The 11,572-nt window shown below is 37.5% G+C and overlaps 2 long non-coding RNA genes across 2 annotated transcripts; both read left to right on the top strand.

Annotated features, from left to right (window-relative positions):
• The first annotated feature begins 7,083 nt into the window (after nucleotides 1–7,083).
• Nucleotides 7,084–7,801, top strand: LOC116251513 (uncharacterized). The gene is made up of 3 exons (XR_004171690.2): nucleotides 7,084–7,245; nucleotides 7,325–7,605; nucleotides 7,692–7,801. It is a non-coding gene; the product is annotated as an uncharacterized LOC116251513 (long non-coding RNA).
• Nucleotides 7,802–9,967: 2,166 nt separating this feature from the next.
• On the top strand, nucleotides 9,968–11,140 carry LOC116249724 (uncharacterized). Its single transcript, XR_004171240.1, has 3 exons — nucleotides 9,968–10,024; nucleotides 10,106–10,161; nucleotides 11,067–11,140. It is a non-coding gene; the product is annotated as an uncharacterized LOC116249724 (long non-coding RNA).
• The last annotated feature ends 432 nt before the right edge of the window (nucleotides 11,141–11,572 follow it).

Here is an 11,572-nt window from a genome sequence, read left to right as displayed (position 1 = left end):
ATGCTCGTTCTGAGACTGCTTTCTATTATTGTTCACCCAAATCAACAGTTTGGGATGTTCCTTCAAGCATTTCAAGAAGAGAAAGGTGCTGCTTATGTTGCCTTGCACAAACGCCGTCCTGTAAAAGAAGCCTCCCATCTGGTGAAACAGATTCTTATGAAGGCATGGACAATCGACCTCGAGTTACTTTATTTCCCAACCAAATTCAATCAAGGAAGACAGAGACCATAATTGAGCAAAGAAAGGAGAAAATCCAGAACTGCCACCAAAAGTAAAGTCCAGAAACTACCATCCGACAAATTGAAATTGAATAGACAGGTCTAGACAAACAATCAATCAAAACAACCGCAATTTTCTCTGAAATCAAAAGAACTAAAAGGACCATCTCCAAGCAATCAGCGTGGGAAAAGGAACGAGATACGACAATACTGCATCAAGATGCAGCAAACAGAACGACTACAAATAGAACAGGAACAGGCACATGAAATCAAGATCCGTTGTGATCAAACTTCTCGCATCGTTCTCCTGACCCAAACACGCAACCACCAAGACCAAATTCGAAGAATACCACAAAACGAAGCGTCAACCTAACCAAAACCGAGAAATCCAAGAATACCTACAATCACGTCCGTGGCAACGATAAAAAAGACGCGCCAAGTCAGAAGAAGGACCAGCAAATCGAGACTTCACGATCACTACCGCAGCGAGAGGAAAAGGACCAGCAAATCGAGATTTCACGATCACTACCGCAGCGAGAGGAAACAAACAAAAGGATGGCAGCAAGAAGCAGGGGAAACGGCATACCACTGAAGGGTGGAATGTCGAGTCCTGGCGAATTGCTTCTTGGGGAACCTCCTCAGCGCATCCTTGGTTAGTGCTATCCGGATTCTTGATTTCTGTTTTAACTGCAATTCCCCACGGTTTTTCTAGTGTTTTCAAATGGGATGGGTCCCACGCATCACTTTTCGACAATGGGATGATTGGACAAGTTGCCTCCTCAACGCTGGCTTCATGTGACGGTTTTTCTCTGAAAAGACAATTATGCCCATGATCGTCACAGATATCGCGCTTATTTTTCTTCAGTTTTGAATTGCTTTATTCTGAATTCAGATGTGAGCATACACCCTCGCCGCAACACACGTGATCCAAAACTGGACAAGATCCAGATCCATTGACATTTTGAGGACTCTCATCAAATCTCCAGTTTTTACCAGAGTTTTGTAAAAGAAATTTTAAAAAACAATCTTAAGAATAAATGAAAATGTTTATAATTAATGAAAATTCTTAAAATATTTAAAAATAGTCAAAAGGCGACACTCGGTACTCTTGAAATTGCTGATTCAAATCCATTTGCCAGTATTTCAATTTGTATCGGTCGGATGAAGCCGAGTATGATAAGGTTGGTATTAACAAGACCATTTGATGCTTAGTACGTATCGGATTAACTTAGCTCTCTCTAAAACATTTTTAATTCTTTTCAAATATCTGTATCATATCAAGTATCAACAACATCGACTTCTTCTCCTGAAAAAAGAAACTGCACTTCTTTTATACCACTACAGTATATTTTTTTCACCAAATTTCAATGACCAACAAGATTTCCCACAAGTATGGCGTCTCCCTCGTTTCTGTGACTATGCAGTTAAAACCAAATAGCATTTAAAGTTACCAAGCATATACCATATACTTAACTAGCATAAAACCTTACAACTCAATCAATTGGGATATTATGTCTCTTAACTTCGTAAACTTTGATTTCTTTAACCAAGATCACAAAACAAAAAAAAAAAAACACCAAAGACGAGATCAGATCAAAAACACCAATTCAATATCCTAGATCAGATCCATCACAACATCAATGAAGAACATATTGGGCTCACTACACTAATCAAATGATGAAAAACAACCAATATGCAATCAATATAACCAAATAAAAGAAGAAACAGCAATACTAATAAACCGCAAAACCGGTGGTGGGTGTGCAGACGGAAGACCGATCCCGCACCTTTCCTCTCATCTCTGATCATGCGTTTCGAAAGGTGCGTAGTTCCCGAAGGATCGAGCGAAAACACCATGGTTGGCTACATGGCGCTCGATGTTGCGCACGACGGCTTCCTCAGGAATGGATTGGAGCGGGAGGACATTGCCACAGAGATGGTAGCCTTCTTGTCGCAGTAGATGACCCGACCTGTCGACATCCGGTGGTGATCATTAGCTCCCTCGGATGGTCGTAATGAAAGGTCACCCTAGCGAACAGCGCACCCTTCCCAGGGTCATGCACGATCTCCATCCCTGTCCGACGACCGGCAATCGAAACCTTGCCGGACCCTACCGGTGGTGGGTGTGCAGACGGCAGACCGACCCCGCTCCCTTCCTCTCATCTCCGATCACGCGTTTCCTCTCCCTCTCTCTCTTTCTTTCTCTCTCGAACGAAAATGATGATGTGAGGGAAGCGGCGTGGGGAGATCTCTTTCTTGAATTACCCGCTATCTGATCAAGAACTGGAATAACAATTTATTTGAATTAAAACATTTGAACTTTGACCTCGTCAGAGAAATGGAAACCGACAATTGTGGGAAAAGGAAAGTCTTAAAGTAGACTGACAAAACTTTACCGACCTAGTCTTTGTGAGATAGTTTTGTCTCTAATAGAGCGATTGAATTGTATCAAACAATGTTATAGAGTGATTCAACTGTATCTTTTGTGGATTATGATAAAATATTTATATAAAATTCAATAAAGAAACAAAAGGAATTCCTTAAAAACTAATGAATATATAAAATGACACTTAGCACAATTGAATTCCACTTAAATGAAATCCAAAGGCTGATGATTTTGAATGGGTGTTTGGCAATAGGTACACTCGATGAATCTAATGCCCTCAATGTCTTATCCAATTGAAATACCGTCCGATTAAAATTGATTTTTGACAACAATAGTTGAGATCTTAGATTAAACCAACATAGGATGCATATACTTGGAGACACTTGCATACATAAATTAATGAGACAACAGTTTGGTCGGATATGATGATTTAAATAGGCCAGCCGATTGTCTCATATAATCTCATTGTAGGTCTAGATGAGTGATCTTTTCCAAGCAAGAAATTGTTCGATTTGGATCTAGTCATGAGCTTAATCTGTCGTCTTATCTAACCTAAAAGCTGTTGGATTTGGATTTGATTGTTAGTCTGGATCAATGGTCTTATCCGATTAAAAAATTATTGGACTTCAATGGTCTTATCTGATTAAAAAAATATTGGACTTCAACCTCGTTGTAAGTCTGGTAAGTGTTCTTTCCTGAGCTATAAATTTTTGGATTTGGATCTAGTCTTGAGTTTAGATCAGTGGTCTTATCTGATCCAAAAAATTGTTGGATTTTGTTGTGAGTCTGGATCAGTGGTCGTGGTCGTATCTGATCCAGAAAATATTGTACTTCAATCACGTTGGATTCGGATCTAGCCATGGATTAAGATCAATGATCTTACCTAATCCAAAGATTGTTGGATTTGGATTTGGATGTGAGTCTAGATTAGTAGTCTTATCTTAACCAAAAAATATTTGACTTCAATCTCATTGGATTTGGATCTAGCCATGGGAATAGATAAGTGGTCTTATCTGGTGAATAAATTGTTGAATTTGGATATAGATCTGTGGTCTCATTTGATCTAGAAATTTTTGGACTTCAGTATCGTTGTAGGGCAGCCAATAGTCGGATATAATCTCATTATAGGTCTCCATGAGTGATCTTCCTGAGCAAGAAATTATTGGATTTGGATCTACTCATGATTTTAGATCAGCGGCCTTATCTCATATAAAAATTGTTGGATTTTTGTTGTGAATCTAGATTAATGGTTTTATCTGATTAAAAAATTATTGGACTTCAATCTTGTTGGATTTAGATCTAGCCATGGATTTAGATGTGTGGTCCCATTTAATCCAAAAATTATTGGATGTGGCTGCAAATCAGTGGTCGTATCTGATCTAGAAATTATTGGACATCAATATCGGTCTAGGTTGACCAATAACTTGATAATCTCGCTGAAGGTTTGGATCAGTGGTCTTCTCTAAGCAAAATATTGTTGGATTTGGATCTAGACATGACTTTACAACAACGGTCTTATCTGATCCAAAAATTGTTCGATTTGGATTTGTTTGTGAGTTTGGATTAGTGATCTTATCTGATCCAAAAAATATCAGACTTTCATTGCGTTGAATTTGGATCTTGCCATGGATTTTAGATCAGACATTTTATCTTATCCAAAAATTGTTGGATTTGGCTATAGATCAGTGGTCTAATCTGATCTAAAAATTATTGGACTTTAACAGTCAACAGTCTGACATAATCTCGTTGTAGGTAAGATCAGTGGTTTTTTCTGGGCCAGAAATTGTTGGATTTGGACCTACTCGTCAGCCTAGACCAGTGGTCTTAACTGATTCAAAAATTATTGGATTTGAATTTGGTTGTGAGTCTCAATCAATGATCATTGTTGGTTGGCCAATAGTTTGAGATGGTTTTTTGTGGGCCATAAATTGTTGGATGATTCAAAAATTGTAGGATGATTCAAAAATTGTTGGCTTTGGATTTGGTTGTGAGTATAGATCGGTGGTCAGACTTGGGTCTAGTTATGAGTCAATATCAGTCTTGCAAACCCGGGGACGCCGTTCTTTTGGCCGACATGTCGTCTAATTTCTGCTCGACAGCAAAAGCACATGGTAGTCCGCACACCTTTCATATAGATGTCCTCTGACATTCTTGTTAACGATAACAGGTTTAAAGTTTTAAAACATATCATGCCAAAACCTTACATCACCTTGGATGTTATCTTAATTTCACTTTGGTTTTTTCCTTTCCCATCAGTTTCGCTGCTCGATAGATCCATGGTCATGCTAAAAGATGCGCCATTGGATATTGACCTATCGATCTTCCTCTTTCAAGTTAAATGGTAACCTTTTAATCAAGTCTATTGGGTTGGCAGCTAAGTTTACTCGCTTGGGAGGCTGTTTGGAAAAAGTGACATTATATTACTATTCTTACATTATCATTCTGTGCGCACCTGCACTAAAAAATAGGCAGAATTTGTAAAATACTTTTTTAATGTGTTCATTGAATCAATGAAACATAGTTTTACTGTTGCCATACACCCTCGAATAACAATATCAAGTTGCAACACTTGGGCCATTAATCTAACCGCGAATGATTTTTGTTATCAGCCGCAGTAAGTGGAGTCACATAGGCGGCGAGGGAAGTTGACAAAAGCACCCAATTCTTGTGACAATATAAAGCTTTGTACCTTTCTCAACTCTTCTATGGGGAAAAGAAGGAAAGAAACCGGAAAACATTGTTCAACTTATAGAAATTATCTTCCATTTCAAGCTTACCCATTTAGTCAGTCCTGCAAATGACGCCTTATATCACCTTGTCAATTTGGCAATAAAAAGAGTTCACAATCTAGCAAGTGTTCACATATCAATGACCATCCATCTAGCAAAGAATGAAAACAAAAATTCTTTTGATTTACCTTCCTTATGCTGTTCGATTATAAAAATGAGCAAGCGCGCACAAACACACACAAATATATATGTAACAACAATTTATAAGATGACACACAACTGGAGGCAGCTGCCGTATAAATATCATTTTACAAAATCAAGTCCACCTCAGGAAATTGACACACAACTTTAAACTAGGATTATTCAAGAAACCCCAATCAGAAACATGTTAAATCAAACTTACATCTAATTGGAACCCCATGATTTAGATGTGAGATAAATGAATTTGAGATAAGACTCTTCTTTTTCTACCTTACATTAAGTATGCCAATATAAAATAATCACTTTTAGCCAACAGATCCTTAGCTTGATGCACCACGATCCATCTTTTGTGACTTTAAGATAGTTGGTAATCGAACATTCCCTCAAACACAAATGGAGCTCTAGAGTTCAAGTTCGGACTTTGGTGTACTTTGTTACACAACCAAAACATTTTCAAGGTAATACTGATTAATTTATAGGAGATCTATAATAAGACAAAATCAGAATAGAGCATTATAACATGCAATTCCATTTTTTTAAAAGTTTGGCATACCCACAAAACATACTTTTATTACCCATGGTTGGGAAAAGATGCGATCCCTATAAAAAGAAATTACTCCTCTCATTTTGGCAAGTTTGAGAAAGTAAACTACGACTCTCCGGAACAAAGATTCTTGATTTGCATGTCGTTTTTAGCTTTTAGTGTGAAATGTAGGTAAAAAAAGCGGGTCCATTAGGAAATCAATTAGTCAGAAAATTAATTTTTCATAGGAACATTAACACCATTCAAACATATTAATTTTCTCAAATTATTTCTGAATATGGGAATCCAATATAGATCGAGATGGGCTAACTTCTTGTTTAAATTAAAAAATAGTTTAAAATATTTTAAATTGATTTAAAAATAAAAAATGGAGGGAATCAGCCCATACATTATGATCTAAGCAACAAGGATTACTAGAATATGCTCACGCGTCATTCCAAACAATAATGACCCGAATCTTATGATCGACATTTGAATTTGGATCTGATATCCGGCTACACTGCTTTAAATCTACCGAATAAGAGAAAAAAATACATTCGATCAGAAAAATATGGGTTTTTGATTCAATTTTAAATATAACTTGGAACTAGCTCCGAGCATATCATCATTTTAAATAGATGTGGTTATGAATTTAAAAGTGGATCCCAGCTCGGGTTTAATTGTGAAATTAAAAGTTGGACTCAAATATAATATATGCATTCAGGTTTGATTTCGAAGTGGAATTTAAACAAGTGTGTAAAGATACATCATCTTCAAATCTGATCCGTTGATATTTTGATACTAATTATCGGTGACTCATTAATGGATGAATGAAAAATAAGGCGGCAATGATTTTTTTTTTTTTTTTTTTTAACATTTTGTATTTGCGGCTTGGGAATTTTGTGTTTGCCGACCCTTTAAATCTTCAGTTATAAATTCAAGAAACGCAACTTCTCAACCGTTATGTTTCGAGAAAGGCTTTCCCTTTTCCCGCCGAGTTCTAGGGAGGGAAAGCACCCTCTCTCTCTCTCGGGCAGCGAGGCTGGATCCTCGATGGCGCCGACGATGGAAGGAGGATGCAGACTGCGGGCGTGGGTTGCCGCAGTTCATCATTAGGAATTGCAAGCAGCAGCTCCTATCCATCATCCTCCCGCTGGACCAGATTCTCCACTTGCCTCTGGTGGCAGAGTAAGACTACGTTTCCTCCCTTCTCCATTAGCTCTTTCTGTTTTTTCTGTTCTCATTAGGGTATTTTTTGACCCACAAGAACAATGCTGCTCGATCGCTAGGTCCACTGCTTGGAAGGGAAGGGGGCATCTAAAAGGTCGAGAGACAGAGGAACGAAGTCGAGAAGAGTTCGATCGGCCTTGGCCCTCGCTCGTCGATCTATCGATCCATCGAAAGCCGACAAACAGAAGAGCGTTCGGAGATCGAGGGCAATAGGGAGGTTTCCAGAGAGAGTTCACCGTCCCTCATTGTTCGCGATTTCAACACTTAGTGATCGATCGATCGGTCAATCTTTTTCTTAGATTGTACAGAACCTTACAAGTACGTTTAACGATCGCACTGTTCTGGTCCCATTTCAGGCGTCTCCTTCGCTTTCGGTAAACTCCTTTTGCCCTCCCGTCCTGCAGGTTCTTTTCTTCTCTGCGGTTCCCTCTTACAGTGCAAAAAGCGTTGAGCGGGGCTCTTGGTCCGACTGTGCAGATCACGTGTTCGACGAGACTTGCACGAACTTGAGGATGTCAACCAACCGGCAGTCAAGGGATTCAATGGTACCTCTTGAATTAGTTTTTGTTCTTTTAGTATTTTCAAGGATTGGACGATTTTGGTCATGTTCACATCCGCGTTTCCTTTGTAACATCGTTGTGATCTAAATCATTGTTTGAACTGCTGCGAGCGCAAACGACACTAGTTTTGGTTATTTAGGAAGTCTCATGCCTGAGAGCTTCGTTGTTTGACTGTTCTAAAAAGTGGTACCCAATTCTTGCAGGAACTCTTTTCGCTTATGGGCAGACCAGCAATGGGAAAACTTTCACAAGGTAAGGTTCTTCAAACAATCCAGGAGTTATCCATCTGGCTGTCCAAGAAAGTCTTTCGGCATATTCAGTTGGTAGTCATGTTGTTTTTTCACACGAATAACTGCTAGAATGCTGTGAAGACCAACCTTTAAAATGGTAGACTGGTGTCTCTCTTCTGATGTTTGCTTGTATTTCTGAAACTAGACAACAGATGGTGAGTTTAGAATTCGGGTTTCATACGTGGAGGTTTATAATGAAAAAATCAACAATCTAGGTTAATGTTGAGATTAGCTCATAGTTACGTGGAGGTTCATGATTAGCTCTTTCCACGCTTTTCTTAATGGAGGTTAATGTTGAGATTCAATTTAGGTTATAGAAAGCTCAGGGCAAGAATCTGCGGCATTTGGTGATATGGTCAACTGAAGATGTTGTCCGTGTCTCTGTTTTGGTTTCTGATCTAGCCCACTTCTGGAAACTATCTTCTATATGTTTCTTATGATGGCATATGGGATCATAATAGTTTTTAGTATTTCTTTTTTGTTTTTGAGTACATTGGATGTTTAAAATACAAACCTTTTTCTTTTTTACAGAATTTGGTAGATTTGGCTGGTTTAGTTTAAGTCACTAGTTATCCAGGAGTGGTGCTCATTTTTTTTTTGCCCTATTTGTTTACATATTAACAAAATAATATTACAAATTCAAGTGTATACGCCATATATATTGTCTATTCACTATTGTATGTATTATAGGACACACACACATGTAGGTGCATAGACTCTCAGATTCGCATATATTGAAACCACTAAGTCCTTAAATATTCTTATTTCCAGAGAACTATTTATGCTAGATTGCCAGGCCATGGTGTCATTAAGGGTACTTCAACTAGACCTCCCTCTTTTTGTTCTGGTTTAGATTCGTCTGTGGAATATCTCTTAGTGAAAATCAAAACCTATATGAATAATATGTTCAAGTATATTTTGTTATAAAATTTCCCTAGGATATTTTGTTATTTTTCTGTATTCTTCTTGTGGCAATCTTGCCAATACGTACACGATTATCTAAATAAATACACACCCACACATAATCCCCCCCACCCCCACATATAGACACACACACACACACACACACACACACACACATATATATGTATATATATATCCATAAATATTTAGAAATCGAAGAAAAAATAATATATGAGAAATCCCATAATGGTCCTAAAGTAAATTTCAAATTCCATATGTGCAAGTAAAAGCGATTATTCACAAGCCTATTAATAGATCACATAATCATAGTATCTAGGAGGATAAACTTTGAAGTATGCTTAACTAGGACAACAGTTTATTGAAGTCCTTTCTTGGCAAATAAAAGATTGGGGACCTATTCCATTGCCCTTTTAAGTGATGCCCTAATTGGCAGTTGAATATTAACTGGACAATTTAGGATATTCTCTTATCCTAATGATGCCAATATCCAGCCAATGCCGGGTCCAAGGATGTGCCAATGATACGTCTGTCGGCATATATGGTTACTGAGGCCATTGGTGCAGTTCGATGTTTCTAAACTTGCATGTTGAGTTTTAAAAGTACACAATATGATACAATATGGAGACCTTGATGATATTTAGAATTTAGATTCTAGTGACTGGACAATATTTGTTCTATGAAGCTCTCTCCTTAGCCCTTTCCCATAATGTTTTGCATGAGCTAGGATATGCTTTAGCAATATCACCTATTATGCTAAAAATTCCATGTTCTATTGCAATATAATCCAGGTTTTGGATTATCTTACACAAAGTTGCTATATAGTGGTTGGTTGCATTTGGTTAATGGCAAGTGCAGTGTAAAAGCATCTTTCTATCTGCTTGATTTGTCTTTTACTTTTTATCTTTAGGACTGGAAAGACATCTGTACGTGGTGCGTGGGCAGACAATATGACATGGTTCAAAGGTAAAGGTTGGTAATTAATACATATCCTCTATGTTTCAAACTTTCAACTATGGTCCAAGTATAATGATATCCTTTTCTCAGGAGACCTGCTTGTACCCGACTCACTTAAGGATGCCTTTGATGGAGTTACTGCTGTGGTATGTGAATCCACACTTATCATTCTTCATTTGAAATTCATTTATTGATGTCACTTAAGATAACATTGCTTCCTTTCCTTGGTTGAAGAAATTTTTACTGTTATTGAGAATGTTTACTTTTTGGAAGTATTTTCTCAAAATTTCTGCCTATTTATTTATACCACATTTGATGGTTCTTTCTGGTGAAAATGGAGTATTGAGAAAGGCTATATATAATTTCAGAATCTTATTGCTAGTTTCTAGGAAGACACAATTGCTAAATAAACAAGGTATTTATGGTCAACTTAGGTAAGAAAGCATTTTTGAATGAAAAAAGAGATCGGTCCTTCATGACATTGTACAGCTAAGACTATTTAACGGCAAAATGAGTGGTGTACCACTGTACCTTATTATTAGTTAGTTAACCATTTATAAAGTGTACGCACAAGCTGTGGATAAAAAGTTGTTATGTTTGCAAGATAAGAACCTGATCCAGTATCTAGGAAGACCTGGTTAATGTTTAAACTTTAAACAGCGTATGCATGACTATCATAGATAAAAATAGGTTGGACTTCCTTCGGCATGCCAGCTGCTAAGATTTGTTTGATGGCAAACTATTTATGCAGGCTGTACTGTTAATCAGTCATAAATTTATAGACTGCACAAATAAGTCACAGGTAAAAAGCTGTTATTTGATATATGGAAGATGAGACCTGCTGAGTTGTGTCTTTGGAGTTTCTGGATCATCTCATATAAAAGTTAGTGAATGAGTAAAATTCAAAGGGTTGCTGATGTATTTCATCCAGTTGCTAGTGTTTTTTTTTTTATTATTGTGTTCCTGGAAGACTTGAATAATGTGTTTTTTGGCAATGATTTCACCTTCATTATTCAAGAGAGATGAGATATGTTATTCTGACCATTTTTAGGTATCTTGTGTTGGAGGCTTTGGCTCAAACTCTCATATGTATAAAGTCAATGGAACTGCAAATATTAATGCTATGATTGAGCTTCACTTGTTCTTTGCAATGTTACTCTTCCACTTTCCCCTTTCTTCTGTTTGGCTTTTTGTGAGAACTTGTCACTTTCATGAGATATGTATACATGACAAAACCTGGAACCTCATTTGTTGATATAAAAATACACAAATTTTATGCTTGCTTAGCACTCTTATTTTCAAGTTTAAGTGCACGGTTTGGGGAATAATAGAGGGGGGACTGTTTGTTCTCTTCGTTTATCGGATCATTCTTGCTGCCACCAGCATCATCTGTGTCAAAACCATTATGCATAAGTTATGATTTCTGATCCAAGACTGGTGCTGGTGGCATACGTTTGAAGGAAGGGAAATACATAAATAAAAGCTGAATAGCCCATTGGAAATGTTATCAACAGAATTAGTGATAGTGGTGTTAGGCAAAGGTCTGGCATAGGTAGC

Source organism: Nymphaea colorata, chromosome 3, assembly GCF_008831285.2.
Source record: "Nymphaea colorata isolate Beijing-Zhang1983 chromosome 3, ASM883128v2, whole genome shotgun sequence".
Classification (NCBI taxonomy): domain Eukaryota; kingdom Viridiplantae; phylum Streptophyta; class Magnoliopsida; order Nymphaeales; family Nymphaeaceae; genus Nymphaea; species Nymphaea colorata.
This window is presented reverse-complemented; position numbering and strand designations above follow the sequence as displayed.